Source organism: Oncorhynchus nerka, linkage group LG14 (assembly GCF_034236695.1).
Source record: "Oncorhynchus nerka isolate Pitt River linkage group LG14, Oner_Uvic_2.0, whole genome shotgun sequence".
Lineage (NCBI taxonomy): Eukaryota > Metazoa > Chordata > Actinopteri > Salmoniformes > Salmonidae > Oncorhynchus > Oncorhynchus nerka.
In genome coordinates this window covers 24,146,768-24,163,501 of record NC_088409.1, presented here as the reverse complement: position 1 = coordinate 24,163,501, position 16,734 = coordinate 24,146,768, and the positions used below count along the sequence as shown (strand labels likewise).

Sequence of the window (16,734 nt, the reverse complement as noted above, 5' to 3'; positions counted from 1 at the left end):
TTATATAGATCTTTAATCTCTAGATTTAAATCCAAAGGTATGAACAAAGGTGTTTTGTATTCTGTATATAGTATTTGCTGTCTGCTAAGTAAACGTCTGAGGACAGCCTCAGAGTCCCTTTAGAATAGAGTAGAATGTACACAGTAAGTCCCTATACATCCCTCTAACAATCATGCATCCCTCCAAAGATCATGATTGTTCCCTTCAGTACAATATTTAATTCCAGGCCTTAATGCAAATGACTCTGAGTGTAAATCCAACATTCTAATGCCTCACAATCCTCCAAAGGTGAAAAATAAATCAATCACCGCCAAACACAACATAGTGTGGAAATGAGACTGTTGAACACAGATTAGATGGAGTGAGGGAGAGAGATAGTCAGGAGGGTCAGGCTGTGTATTAGACATGGTATAATCCTTCCCTGTGCAGGAGGATATTGATTTAGTTAAGAGTCGAGAGCAACAGTGATCCCAGCGTTATGAGTCTGCTTCAGGATATGAGTCTGCTTCACCTCTGGAGGAGTTCAGGATTACCAGGCAGGACACACACGCACACACACACACACACTTTCTCTCTCGCCTTCTTCTCAATGCACCAAAGACAAACGGACTTTCTAAATGTGCTTTATTCCAGCTATCATCAAAAACATTCTTACCGTCACCATCATCATGGTCATCCTCATCATAATCAATAACATCCTCATCAATAACATCATCATCAACAACTATCATTTCATTGATTATGCTCAAAAGCTAAAGCTGTGATCACAAATAAAACATTTGGTCCTTAAATATAATCTAGGCAACATGGTATCAAGGGTTAAAAGAGGAATGCTCTGTTGCTACCCACAGAAAACATCAAACAGCACTGGACATGACACCAGGACAAGGGAGGGAAGAAAGGAGGGGGAGGGAGGGATGGATGGAGGGAGGGAATGATAGAGAGAGCTACAGTAGAGAGAGGGAAAAGTCAGAGATGGAGAGAGGTAGAGAGCATCTGTGAATGTCCCTGGAACAGTAATTAACTACAAAAGATCTGTGAAATATGAAGGGAGGATCAGGCAGACAGAGATGAAAGACAGGATGAAAGCAGACAGTAGCCAGAGGAGGTGAGGAACGAGGGAAGAGGAGGGAATAGAGAGAGAGGCATGCATTTACAGGAAGCTAGGCGGAACAAATAAACCCACATCCACAGTTTACGAGGGAGCAGTATTAAGTGTTGCACCAAAATACACAATTCAGTTACAGAAGTTGTGTGAACATATTGGACCGAAGCTAAACACCACACAACTTGGACAACAAAACTACAAGTGGATCAATCGCTCCTATAGTTACTGATCAATATGATGACTAACTTTACAGTGATTAGTAATCTCATACTATGATTAATCATATAATGACAAAATATTACACTTTGGTGAAGAGCGAGAGGCAAAAGGGAGGTGAAGCTGGAAATCAGGAAGTGCCTATCTTATTGGTCGCCTTAGAATTGACCAACTAACCCTCCTCCAATCAGCAGCAAGATGCAACGAGCCCCATTGCTATCTTTGCCATCATCGTCCTTGTCTTTTCTGACAGCTGTATCGTCCCTCCCACTGTGTGCTGCTATTATCTTCCAGTTCATCTCTCTTGGTTGCTCCAACAATCACTTACACAGATATGTATCTACATGTTTGGACTTCAAACATAAACTGTGATTCTACTCTAGCCTGCCCTAGTCACCAGAGCTATAGATATACAGAGTCTGCCGAACTCGGTTTGAATCTAGAATTTTGGCATGCCATGTTGGCAACAACTGTTAAAACCTAGTCGCAAGTCATGGACTGTTTGGAGGATAGTTTGTGGAACTCAAATCTGCAGTACCCTATTCCCTACAGTGTGCTACTTTAATTGGGGCATGGGGTGTTTGGTGACACAACCTACACATTATATCTCTCCTGAAAAGTCCATCCTCCAATCAGATCATTTCCTCCAGGACCATCACATGTTGGCAGGCAGTTTTTCTCTCAGTCCCTATTAGTCTTTCCCTGTCTGAGGCAGCTACGGGTCCTTCTTGCCCCCCTTGGGGGAGGCGGAGGGGGCAGAGGTGGCTGGGGGGCAAGAGGTTTGAGGGAGGGAGGTGGCAGGGCCTGGGACCAACTGGGGGTGGGAGGGTGGTAGTGGAGGTTTGGACAGGTGTTACGGCTGTGGTCAGCTTTGGAGCTGGGGTGGGAGTGGAGGCTGGGGTGGGAGTGGAGGCTGGGGTGGGGACTGGGGTGGGAGTGGAGGCTGGGGTGGGGGTTGCAGTTAGGGTTTGGCTCTGAATGGGAACAGGAGTAGAAATAGGGGTAGAGGGACGATTGGAGGGTTGAGAGAGGGTAGGGGTAGGGGTACGCGTCTGGATAGGGGTAAAGGCTTTAGAGGGGGTAGGGGTGGGCCCAGATAGAGGGTAAGGGGAGGGCTTGATTAGGGGGCTCTGAAGAAGAGTGGGAGAGGAAGGTAGGGAAGAGGAGGGGGGGAGAGGGGGACGAGAGAGGACTTGCGCCCATGGGTTTGTGGAAGTGAGAGAGGGGCACTGACAGAGGAGGGAGGGGGAGTGGAGGAGGGAGAGGGGGAAGAAGAGCGAGGGGGGGTGTAGGGATGGGTTTGGGGCGAGGGGTTGAGGTGAGTGGAGTAGTTCCGGAAGAGGGAGGGATGGAGCAGGGGGAGGAGAGGAGGAGCGAGATGGGGGTGTAGGGGTGGGTTTGGAGCGAGGGGTTGAGGTGAGTGGAGTAGTTCCGGAAGAGGGAGGGATGGAGCAGGGGGGAGGAGAGGAGGAGCGAGATGGGGGTGTAGGGGTGGGTTTGGGGCGAGGGGTCAGTGGCAGGGCTGGGATGAGGGAGAAAGGAGTGGGAGCAGAGGAGGGGGTGTAGGAGGCCAGGGGAGAAGCTGATGTGGGTGTGGCTGCAGGTACAGCGACAGGATGTGTGTGTGTGGCTGTGTGTGTGTGTGCAGGGCAGTGTGTAGAGACATGATCAGGGATGGGCTGTATAGAGCCCAGGTTATGTGCTTGTATCTGTGCATTGAAGGGGGGCATCTGTAACCGTTGTGCTGGGACTTGTACTGGTAGGGGAGTAGTCAACACCCCCACACTGCCACCCCTGGCTAGCTGCGTCCCAGCCAGGAACGAGGCTGGCAGCAGGTTACCTCCAGAGGCCTTCCGCTGGAGAGTGGGGTGAGGCTGCATGCTTGCCCAGGATCGATGAGGCAGGGTGGGCTGCGAGGCGGAGAGGAGCCTGGCCTCCTGGGTGAGCCTCCCAAGTGCAGGCAGGCCCTGGTTGCTGCTGCCTCCGTGACGCAATAGCGCCTCCTTGGCCCCATGCTGGCCAGCCATGGAACTGCAAGTGTCTGATATGACACTGGTGGCTGCAGTTGGATTCACGTGGTAGAACAGATGGGGTGTGGTGGCCCCTCCTACCTTGGGGATTCCTGGGGTTCCACACATCACTGAAGAGTGTTCCGGGTGGAGGCGGAGACTGTAGTGCAGGGTCTTTCCTAATTGGAGCGACGTGGAAACAGAGGAGGCCGGTGTGGGTGGGGTTTGAGCAACAGGGGGTGATATCACACCTCCCGGGGGGACCATGGGGAAGGGCGAGGGGGAGGGGAAGGCAGGAAACCCTCTAGGGGACAGCCCCCCCATCCCTCCTACTCCCATCATCCCAATGAGGGAACTCACAGAGGGGCGCAGGGGCTGCAGGACAGGGGGCCGCGGGGGGAGAGGGGGAAGGAGACGGAGGGCGATGGAGAGATGGAGGGGAGGAATATAGCGCCTCCTAGCGCATGTTGCTGCTGTAGCTGATGTTGAAGCTGCTGTTGCTGCTGCTGGTGGTGCATGAGGGCGATGGCCACGTTAGTCGTAGCGGCCGCCGTCTGGAGCGGAGCGTGGATCAGTGGAGCCCAGATCAGTGGGTGGGGCCTAGGGGAGACCGTACCACTTCCTCCCGTGGCCCCTCCCCTTCCTGCAGCGGCAGGGATGGCCTCCTGCATGGCTGGCATGCTGTCGTGTTTAACGGTCTGCTGAACCAGCATGCTGTCACAGGAGCCCAGCCCCCCCATGCCTAGCCCCGCCCCCCCTCCTCCTCGACCCCCACGCCCCAAACCGCTGCCCCCTGCCATGGAACCCGCCTGGGACGGCTTCCTCATCAGGATAGAGTTCTTCCTACCTGCAGAGGAGAACAATGAAGAGAGAAGAGAATAGAATGAAATGATCCAAACAGAAACAAACTGATGGAGGGGATGGATACTGTTCCTGTCTGACACAAATAGAGGAAAACAAGAGCAAGAAGAAAGTGGTAGAAACTAAAGTGAGGGTCAAACAACACAGTTGTAACGAGGCTGACAGGGTTGAGTGGCTGATTAAAGATCACAAACAGAACCAGGTATCTGCTCTAGCTCTCTGTTCTAACAGCTCTCTGTTTTTCTAGCAGTTTCTCAATTCAATTCAATTCAGAGGGCTTTATTGGCATGGGGAACATATTTTAACAGGAGATAATAAACAAAAGTGAAAAAAACAATACAAATTTACAGTAAACAGTAAATTCACTAAAGTTCCAAAATAATAAAGACGTTTCAAATTTCATATTATGTGCAAATACAAAAGGGAAAATGGTTTCTCTTTCCCTTAACCTGCCTTGAAGGGCTTCTGCAACTGTAAGGTCATTTACAAATAAAATCTGAATTAATTCAAAAAATGCTATTCGCTGGCAAGATCTTTGCAGAAAGCACTATAGAAATGAAACTGAATTGAAAACTGAGTCATTGCAAGTAATGGACCGATTGGCAGGTGCTTGAGCCAATCGGGAGAGGCTTAGTACCGATGCGGTCCAACCGGTCGACGGCCACCGTCTCGAAGGCCCGCCTCATCATAGGGTGTTCCTCCAGGACCTCGTTGAAGCTGTCCACACTGAGGGAGTAGAGACGACAGTATGTATCTGCTCTGACGCTCGCCGTCCTCCGGCCCCGAGTCAACAAACAGATCTCTGAGAGAGCGGGGGGGGCAGGTGTGGATAAAGAGGGAGAAGGGAAGAGGGGTGAGAGAGTGGAAAAAAATAAGATTTTGTTGAAGAAATTGTGAAATTGAAGAACTGATTAATCTAACTCACAGTCACACCTCTCCCCTTCCACTTCCCTTTTTCCTCACACTGTCCTTACCCTCACCCCTCCCTCCCCCTTCTTCCTCCTCTCCTCACCCCCAAAGTAGGACCCGTCACTGAGTTTGGTCTCCTTGTTTCCGCGGGTGAGTATGCCGACTCGTCCGTGTTGAATGAAGTACATCTTGCGTCCCACCGTGCCCTCACGGATGATGAAGTCATTGGGCTGGAACACCTCGAAGCGAAGCTTGGTCAGCACTGCCGTCACAAAGTTAGGGTCCGCGTTAGCAAACAGCGGCATGTGAGCCACCAGGCTACGGCAGTTAAAGCTAACTATCGCCTGAGAGAGAGGGGGAGGGAGGGAGGGGGGAGGAGTTGGGAAGTTAGTTAGAATGCACAAAAACTGAATTGTATCAGTACGTTTTAAATGTAAAATGTGTTTTAGGTAGTTTGAATCGACTGGTTTGAGCAGGTGTTTTTTTTAGTTACGCTATAGCTAGCTTTCGTAACTTGTAACAGTCTGTGTGCGTGTGTGTGTGCCTGTATCCATGGCGTGTGCGTGCCTCGTGCGTGTGTGTGTGTGTGCGTGCCTCGGGTGTGTGTGCGTGTGTTACCTCCTTTAGTGGTTCACTGAGTTCACCCAGTATGTTCTCCTCGTCAAACATCTTGCCCTGGAAGCGATGCTCGTAGTACTCATGAATCCTCTGACGGACATCTGCAGGGAGCTTATGGAATGACATGTACTGCTCCACCTGCTTATACTGGAACACAACGTCAATACAACGGGAATACAACGATACAACGTTAATACAGCGTCAATACAATGTCAATACAACGGGAATACAACAATACAACGTCAATACAATATTAACATAACATCAATACAATATTAATACAACGTCAATATAATATTAATATAACATCAATACAATGTTAATACAACATTAATACAACGTTAATACAACGTCAATACAATATTAATATGTCAATACAACGCCAATACAACATTAATACAACGCCAATACAACATTAATACAAAGTCAATACAATATTAATACAAAGTCAATACAATATTAATACGTCAATATAATATTAATACCACGTCAATACAATATTAATACGTCAATATAATATTAATACAACATCAATATAATATTAATACAACATCAATATAATATTAATACAAAGTCAATATAATGTTAATACAACGTCAATACAATATTAATAAATCAAATCAAATCAAATTTTATTTGTCACATACACATGGTTAGCAGATGTTAATGCGAGTGTAGCGAAATGCTTGTGCTTCTAGTTCCGACAATGCAGTGATAACCAACAAGTAATCTAACTAACAATTCCAAAACTACTGTCTTATACACAGTGTAAGGGGATAAGGAATATGTACATAAGGATATATGAATGAGTGATGGTACAGAGCAGCATACAGTAGATGGTATCGAGTACAGTATATACATATGAGATGAGTATGTAGACAAAGTGGCATAGTTAAAGTGGCTAGTGACATAAGAATGCAGTCGATGATCTAGAGTACAGTATATACATATGCATATGAGATGAATAATGTAGGGTAAGTAACATTATATAAGGTAGCATTGTTTAAAGTGGCTAGTGATATATTTACATCATTTCCCATCAATTCCCATTATTAAAGTGGCTGGAGTTGGGTCAGTGTCAATGACAGTGTGTTGGCAGCAGCCACTCAATGTTAGTGATTGCTGTTTAACAGTCTGATGGCCTTGAGATAGAAGCTGTTTTTCAGTCTCTCGGTCCCAGCTTTGATGCACCTGTACTGACCTCGCCTTCTGGATGATAGCGGGGTGAACAGGCAGTGGTTCGGGTGGTTGATGTCCTTGATGATCTTTATGGCCTTCCTGTAACATCGGGTGGTGTAGGTGTCCTGGAGGGCAGGTAGTTTGCCCCGGTGATGCGTTGTGCAGACCTCACTACCCTCTGGAGAGCCTTACGGTTGAGGGCGGAGCAGTTGCCGTACCAGGCGGTGATACAGCCCGCCAGGATGCTCTCGATTGTGCATCTGTAGAAGTTTGTGAGTGCTTTTGGTGACAAGCCGAATTTCTTCAGCCTCCTGAGGTTGAAGAGGCGCTGCTGCGCCTTCTTCACGACGCTGTCAGTGTGAGTGGACCAATTCAGTTTGTCTGTGATGTGTATGCCGAGGAACTTAAAACTTGCTACCCTCTCCACTACTGATCCATCGATGTGGATAGGGGGGTGTTCCCTCTGCTGTTTCCTGAAGTCCACAATCATCTCCTTAGTTTTGTTGACGTTGAGTGTGAGGTTATTTTCCTGACACCACACTCCGAGGGCCCTCACCTCCTCCCTGTAGGCCGTCTCGTCGTTGTTGGTAATCAAGCCTACCACTGTTGTGTCGTCCGCAAACTTGATGATTGAGTTGGAGGCGTGCGTGGCCACGCAGTCGTGGGTGAACAGGGAGTACAGGAGAGGGCTAGTAAAGCAGTATAGTGTCAATGTCAATACAATGTTAATACCACGTCAATACAATATTAATACAACATTAATACAACGTTAATACCACGTCAATACAATGTTAATACAACGTCAATACAATGTTAATACAACGTCAATACAATGTTAATACAACGTCAATACAATGTTAATACAACGTCAATACAACGTCAATACAATATTAATACAACGTCAATACAATATTAATACAACGTCAATACAATATTAATACCACATCAATACAATGTTAATACAACGTCAATACAATATTAATACCACATCAATACAATGTTAATACAACGTCAATACAATATTAATACAACGTCAATACAATATTAATACAACGTCAATACAATATTAATACAACGTCAATACAACGTCAATACAATATTAATACAACGTCAATACAATATTAATACCACATCAATACAATGTTAATACAACGTCAATACAATATTAATACAACGTCAATACAATATTAATACAACGTCAATACAATATTAATACAACGTCAATACAACGTCAATACAATATTAATACAACGTCAATACAATATTAATACCACATCAATACAATGTTAATACCACGTCAATACAATATTAATACAACGTCAATACAACGTCAATACAATATTAATACAACGTCAATACAATATTAATACCACGTCAATACAATATTAATACAACGTCAATATAATATTAATACAACGTCAATACAATGTTAATACCACGTCAATACAATATTAATACAACGTCAATACAATGTTAATACCACGTCAATACAATATTAATACAACGTCAATATAATATTAATACAACGTCAATACAATGTTAATACAACGTCAATACAACGTCAATACAATGTTAATACAACGTCAATACAACGTCAATACAATGTTAATACCACGTCAATACAATGTTAATACAACGTCAATACAATATTAATACAACATTAATACAACGTCAATACAATGTTAATACAACGTCAATACAACGTCAATACAATGTTAATACCACGTCAATACAATGTTAATACAACGTCAATACAATATTAATACAACATTAATACAACGTCAATACAATGTTAATACAACGTCAATACCACGTCAATACAATATTAATACAACGTCAATATAATGTTAATACAACGTCAATATAATGTTAATACAACATTAATACAACGTTAATACCACGTTAATACATTGTTAATATATTGTTAATATACCGTTAATACAACATTAATACAATGTTAATACAGCATTAATAAAAGCACACATACACACACTATACTGCTGCTGCTTTACTACAGTACAATACACACTATACTGCTTCACTGCAGTATAATACACACTATACTGCTGCTGCTTTACTACAGTACAATACACACTATACTGCTTTACTACAGTATAATACACACTATACTGCTTTACTACAGTATAATACACACTATACTGCTTTACTACAGTATAATACACACTATACTGCTTTACTACAGTATAATACACACTATACTGCTTTACTACAGTATAATACACACTATACTGCTTTACTACAGTATAATACACACTATACTGCTGCTGCTTTACTACAGTACAATACACACTATACTGCTTTACTACAGTACAATACACACTATACTGCTTTACTACAGTATAATACACACTATACTGCTGCTGCTTTACTACAGTACAATACACACTATACTTTGCAGTATAATACACACTTACTTTACAGTATAATACACTATACTGCTTTACTACAGTATAATACACACTATACTGCTTTACTACAGTATAATACACAGTATATACACACTACTGCTTTACTACAGTATAATACACACTATATACTGTATTCACTGCTTTACTAGTATAATACACACTATACTGCTTTACTACAGTATAATACACACTATACTGCTTTACTACAGTATAATACACACTATATTGCTTCACTGCAGTATAATACACACTATACTGCTTTACTACAGTATAATACACACTATACTGCTTTACTACAGTATAATACACACTATACTGCTTTACTACAGTATAATACACACTATACTGCTTTACTACAGTATAATATACACTATACTGCTTTACTACAGTATAATACACACTATACTGCTTCACTGTATAATACACACTATACTGCTTTACAGTTTAATACACACTATAGTACAGTATAATACACACTATACTGCTTTACTACAGTATAATACACACTATAGTGCTTTACTACAGTATAATACACACTATACTGCTTCACTACAGTATAATACACACTATACTGCTTTACTACAGTATAATACACACTATACTGCTTTACTACAGTAATATACACACTATACTGCTTTACTACAGTATAATACACACTATACTGCTTTACTACCATATAATACACACTATACTGCTTTACTACAGTATAATACACACTATACTGCTTTACTACAGCATAATACACACTATACTGCTTTACTACAGTATAATACACACTATACTGCTTTACTACAGTATAATACACACTATACTGCTTCACTACAGTAATATACACACTATACTGCTTCACTGCAGTATAATACACACTATGCTGCTGTACTACAGTATAATACACACTATACTGCTTTACTACAGTATAATACACACTATACTGCTTCACTGCAGTATAATACACACTATACTGCTTCACTACAGTATAATACACACTATACTGCTTCTCTACAGTATAATACACACTTGACTGGATGAGCAGGAAGAGTATTTATGAGTGGAGTATGGTTCATTTACCGTCTCCTGCCTTTGAGGAGTCATCAAATGAATTTGATGAATGGTTGGATAGAGAGAATAAGGGACAGAGGAATGGAGAGAGAGTTGGAGGGAGGGAGGGATAGAGAGGGTCCTATTCTCTTACTTTCTCCTGGTACTGTCGTCTTGAGGAGTCCAGGGACTGTATGAGAGCGGTGGCATGGCCGATGAACATGGCATAGCAGGTGGCACCAATGATCATACTGAGCATGGTGAGCCACACGTCTGTCATGCCCTCTGGAGCCTGGGCACCGTAGCCAATACACAACATATGGCTCATCGCCTTGAAAAGGGCATAGGAGTACTGGATCCCCCATGTATCATTCTGGACGGAGAGAGAGATGGAGAGAGAGGTGGAGAGAGAGTTAAACAGGCCCTTCTACAGAGGGAGAGTTGGAGAGAGGGGTGGAGAGAGAGTTAATGTTACTGTAATTTAATTATTCCAATATGTTTTCATTAATTGAATTCCCTTAATCTATTTTATGAGAATTTGTAAGATTCTTGTTTGCATAAAATAGACGGAGACCAGTCTTATCAATAATAGGTAACAGAATTTATTCTCGGAGCGCGCTGCCACGTTACCACGAGCAACAGTTTATATACAATAACATGACGTCATTTCATTGCTTCTAGAATGAATCCTCTCCTCCCGACCTAGAATTAAGTGAGTTTAAAAGTTCATTCCAACTCACTAACACACTCACAGGTCACACAACATAACTGAATGAACTTTTGACCCCTCACCATTATCGATCACCACTTAGCTGACAGTTCTAATTAACAGAAAACCTAGGAATGCACTCACTGCCTTATCTAAAACACCCCAGAGCTAAGTTTTGTCGGTTCAACCATAGGTTAACTACCTTATCTGCTTACTTAATCCACAACCCATTCCTTTCTGCCTAGTTGGAATGGTGTTCATTAACATGAATTACTCCTTGTCCGTGTCACACAATCCCTTCTTATGAACTCATATTGTTAAACAGATATAATAAAACAGAGTATAAGTTTACTTAGTTACAGTTCCATTTAAAATGAGAATATTGTTCAGTCATTTATTCATAATATTCCTAACAGTTAAACAGGCGCTTCAACAGAGGGAGTCCGAGAGGAAGAGAGAGAGGTGGAGAGAGAGGTGCAGAGAGAGGTGCAGAGAGAGATGGAGAGAGAGGTGGAGAGAGAGTTAAACAGGCCCTTCTACAGAGGGAGTCCGAGAGGAAGAGAGATAGGTCGAGAGAGAGATGGAGAGAGAGGTGGAGAGAGAGTTAAACAGGCCCTTCTACAGAGGAAGAGAGAGAGGTGGCGAGAGAGGTGGAGAGAGAGATGGAGAGAGAGGTGGAGAGAGAGATGGAGAGATGGAGAGAGAGTTAAACATGCCCTTCTACAGAGGGAGTCCGAGAGGAAGAGAGAGAGGTGGAGAGAGAGTTAAACCTGCCCTTCTACAGAGGGAGTCCGAGAGGAAGAGAGAGAGGTGGAGAGAGAAGTCGAGAGAGAGATGGAGAGAGAAATTAAGAGAGAGGTGGAGAGAGATGTGGAAAGAGATGGAGAGGTGGAGAGAGAGTTAAACCTGCCCTTCTACAGAGGGAGTCCGAGAGGAAGAGAGAGAGGTGGAGAGAGAGGTGCAGAGAGAGGTGCAGAGAGAGATGGAGAGAGAGGTGGAGAGAGAGTTAAACAGGCCCTTCTACAGAGGGAGTCCGAGAGGAAGAGAGAGAGATGGAGAGAGAGGTGGAGAGAGAGTTAAACAGGCCCTTCTACAGAGGAAGAGAGAGAGGTGGCGAGAGAGGTGGAGAGAGAGATGGAGAGAGAGGTGGAGAGAGAGATGGAGAGATGGAGAGAGAGTTAAACATGCCCTTCTACAGAGGGAGTCCGAGAGGAAGAGAGAGAGGTGGAGAGAGACTTAAACCTGCCCTTCTACAGAGGGAGTCCGAGAGGAAGAGAGAGAGGTGGAGAGAGAAGTCGAGAGAGAGATGGAGAGAGAAATTAAGAGAGAGGTGGAGAGAGATGGAGAGAGAGGTGGAGAGAGAGATGGAAAGGTAGAGAGAGAGTTAAACAGGCCCTTCTACAGAGGAAGAGGGAGAGGTGGAGAGAGAGGTGGAGAGCTGGAGAGAGAGGTGGAGAGAGAGGTGGAGAGAGAGGTGGAGAGAGAGATGGAGAGGTGGAGAGAGAGTTAAACATGCCCTTCTACAGAGGGAGTCCGAGAGGAAGAGAGAGAGGTGGTGAGAGAGATGGAGAGAGAGATGGAGAGGTGGAGACAGAGTTAAACAGGCCCTTCTACAGAGGGAGTCTGAGAGGAAGAGAGAGAGATGGAGAGGTCGAGAGAGATGGAGAGAGAGTTAAACAGGCCCTTCTACAGAGGGAGTCCGAGAGGAAGAGAGATAGGTCGAGAGAGAGATGGAGAGAGAGGTGGAGAGAGAGTTAAACAGGCCCTTCTACAGAGGAAGAGAGAGAGGTGGCGAGAGAGGTGGAGAGAGAGATGGAGAGAGAGGTGGAGAGAGAGATGGAGAGATGGAGAGAGAGTTAAACATGCCCTTCTACAGAGGGAGTCCGAGAGGAAGAGAGAGAGGTGGAGAGAGACTTAAACCTGCCCTTCTACAGAGGGAGTCCGAGAGGAAGAGAGAGAGGTGGAGAGAGAAGTCGAGAGAGAGATGGAGAGAGAAATTAAGAGAGAGGTGGAGAGAGATGTGGAAAGAGATGGAGAGGTGGAGAGAGAGTTAAACAGGCCCTTCTACAGAGGGAGTCCGAGAGGAAGAGAGATAGATGGAGAGAGAGGTGGAGAGAGAGTTAAACAGGCCCTTCTACAGAGGAAGAGAGAGAGGTGGCGAGAGAGGTGGAGAGAGAGATGGAGAGAGAGGTGGAGAGAGAGATGGAGAGATGGAGAGAGAGTTAAACATGCCCTTCTACAGAGGGAGTCCGAGAGGAAGAGGGAGAGGTGGAGAGAGAGTTAAACCTGCCCTTCTACAGAGGGAGTCCGAGAGGAAGAGAGAGAGGTGGAGAGAGAAGTCGAGAGAGAGATGGAGAGAGAAATTAAGAGAGAGGTGGAGAGAGATGTGGAAAGAGATGGAGAGGTGGAGAGAGAGTTAAACAGGCCCTTCTACAGAGGGAGTCCGAGATGAAGAGAGAGAGGTCGAGAGAGAGATGGAGAGGTGGAGAGAGAGTTAAACAGGTCCTTCTACAGAGGAACAGGGAGAGGTGGAGAGAGAGATGGAGAGAGGTGAACAGAGAGGTGGAGAGAGAGATGGAGAGGTGGAGAGAGAGTTAAACAGGCCCTTCCACAGAGGGAGTCCGAGAGGAAGAGAGAGAGATGGAGAGAGAAGTCGAGAGAGAGATGGAGAGAGAGATGGAGAGAGAGGTGGAGAGAGGGAGAGAGAAGTCGAGAGAGATGGAGAGAGAGGTGGAGAGAGAGTTAAACAGGCCCTCCTACAGAGGAAGAGGGAGAGGTGGAGAGAGAGGTGGAGAGAGATGGAGAGAGAGTTAAACAGGCCCTTCTACAGAGGAAGAGGGAGAGGTGGAGAGAGAGATGGAGAGAGAGATGGAGAGAGAGTTAAATAGGCCCTTCTACAGAGGGAGTCCGAGAGGAAGAGAGAGAGGTGGCGAGAGAGATGGAGAGAGAGGTGGAGAGAGATGGAGAGAGAGGTGGAGAGAGAGATGGAAAGGTAGAGAGAGAGTTAAACAGGCCCTTCTACAGAGGAAGAGGGAGAGGTGGAGAGAGAGGTGGAGAGCTGGAGAGAGAGGTGGAGAGAGAGGTGGAGAGAGAGGTGGAGAGAGAGTTAAACATGCCCTTCTACAGAGGGAGTCCGAGAGGAAGAGAGAGAGGTGGTGAGAGAGATGGAGAGAGAGATGGAGAGGTGGAGACAGAGTTAAACAGGCCCTTCTACAGAGGGAGTCTGAGAGGAAGAGAGAGAGATGGAGAGGTCGAGAGAGATGGAGAGAGAGATGGAGAGAGAAGTTGAGAGAGAGATGAAGAGAGAGGTGGAGAGAGAGGTGGAGAGAGAGTTAAACAGGCCCTCCTACAGAGGAAGAGGGAGAGGTGGAGAGAGAGGTGGAGAGAGAGATGGAGAGAGAGTTAAACAGGCCCTTCTACAGAGGAAGAGGGAGAGGTGGAGAGGTGGAGAGAGAGGTGGAGAGAGAGATGGAGAGGTGGAGAGAGAGTTAAACAGGCCCTTCTACAGAGGGAGAGGTGGAGAGAGAGGTGGAGAGAGAGATGGAGAGAGAGTTAAACATGCCCTTCTACAGAGGGAGTCCGAGAGGAAGAGAGAGAGGTGGAGAAAGAGATGGAGAGGTCGAGAGAGAGATGGAGAGAGAAGTCGAGAGAGAGATGGAGAGAGAGATGGAGAGAGAGGTGGAGAGAGGGAGAGAGAAGTCGAGAGAGAGATGGAGAGAGAGGTGGAGAGAGAGTTAAACAGGCCCTCCTACAGAGGAAGAAGGAGAGGTGGAGAGAGAGGTGGAGAGAGATGGAGAGAGAGTTAAACAGGCCCTTCTACAGAGGAAGAGGGAGAGGTGGAGAGAGATGGAGAGAGAGTTAAATAGGCCCTTCTACAGAGGGAGTCCGAGAGGAAGAGAGAGAGGTGGCGAGAGAGGTGGAGAGAGAGATGGAGAGAGAGGTGGAGAGAGATGGAGAGAGAGATGGAAAGGTAGAGAGAGTTAAACAGGCCCTTCTACAGAGGAAGAGGGAGAGCTGGAGAGAGAGGTGGAGAGAGAGGTGGAGAGAGAGATGGAGAGAGAGGTGGAGAGAGAGATGGAGAGGTGGAGAGAGAGTTAAACATGCCCTTCTACAGAGGGAGTCCGAGAGGAAGAGAGAGAGGTGGTGAGAGAGATGGAGAGGTGGAGACAGAGTTAAACAGGCCCTTCTACAGAGGGAGTCTGAGAGGAAGAGAGAGAGATGGAGAGAGAGGTGGAGAGAGAGATGGAGAGAGAGATGGAGAGAGAGATGGAGAGAGAGATGGAGAGAGAGGTGGAGAGAGAGATGGAGAGAGAGATGGAGAGAGAGGTGGAGAGAGAGTTAAACAGGCCCTCCTACAGAGGAAGAGGGAGAGGTGGAGAGAGATGGAGAGAGAGTTAAACAGGCCCTTCTACAGAGGAAGAGGGAGAGGTGGAGAGAGAGATGGAGAGAGAGTTAAATAGGCCCTTCTACAGAGGGAGTCCGAGAGGAAGAGAGAGAGGCGGAGAGAGGGAGAGAGAAGTCGAGAGAGAGATGGAGAGAGAGGTGGAGAGAGAGTTAAACAGGCCCTCCTACAGAGGAAGAGGGAGAGGTGGAGAGAGATGGAGAGAGAGTTAAACATGCCCTTCTACAGAGGAAGAGGGAGAGGTGGAGAGAGAGATGGAGAGAGAGATGGAGAGAGAGTTAAATAGGCCCTTCTACAGAGGGAGTCCGAGAGGAAGAGAGAGAGGTGGCGAGAGAGATGGAGAGAGATGGAGAGAGAGGTGGAGAGAGAGATGGAAAGGGTAGAGAGAGAGTTAAACAGGCCCTTCTACAGAGGAAGAGGGAGAGGTGGAGAGAGAGGTGGAGAGCTGAGAGAGAGATGGAGAGAGAGTTAAACATGCCCTTCTACAGAGGGAGTCCGAGAGGAAGAGAGAGAGGTGGTGAGAGAGATGGAGAGGTGGAGACAGAGTTAAACAGGCCCTTCTACAGAGGGAGTCTGAGAGGAAGAGAGAGAGATGGAGAGGTCGAGAGAGATGGAGAGAGAGGTGGAGAGAGAGATGGAGAGAGATGAAGAGAGAGGTGGAGAGAGAGATGGAGAGAGAGGTGGAGAGAGAGTTAAACAGGCCCTCCTACAGAGGAAGAGGGAGAGGTGGAGAGAGAGGTGGAGAGAGAGATGGAGAGAGAGTTAAACAGGCCCTTCTACAGAGGAAGAGGGAGAGGTGGAGAGAGAGATGGAGAGAGAGTTAAATAGGCCCTTCTACAGAGGGAGTCCGAGAGGAAGAGAGAGAGGTGGAGAGAGAGATGGAGAGGTAGAGAGAGAGTTAAACAGGCCCTTCTACAGAGGGAGTCCGAGAGGAAGAGAGAGAGGTGGAGAGGTGGAGAGAGAGATGGAGAGAGAGATGGAGAGGTGGAGAGAGAGTTAAACAGGCCCTTCTACAGAGGGAGAGGTGGAGAGAGAGGTGGAGAGAGATGGAGAGAGAGTTAAACATGCCCTTCTACAGAGGGAGTCCGAGAGGAAGAGAGAGAGGTGGAGAAAGAGATGGAGAGGTCGAGAGAGAGATGGAGAGAGAAGTCGAGAGAGAGATGGAGAGAGAGATGGAGAGAGAGGTGGAGAGAGGGAGAGAGAAGTCGAGAGAGAGGTGGAGAGAGAGGTGGAGAGAGAGTTAAACAGGCCCTCCT

The 16,734-nt window shown here is 46.0% G+C and overlaps 1 pseudogene; it reads right to left on the bottom strand.

Moving 5' to 3' along the window:
* Positions 1-607: 607 nt before the first annotated feature.
* The window catches only part of LOC115122987 (potassium/sodium hyperpolarization-activated cyclic nucleotide-gated channel 1-like), a 75,684-nt pseudogene continuing 59,557 nt past the window's right edge, over positions 608-16,734 (bottom strand).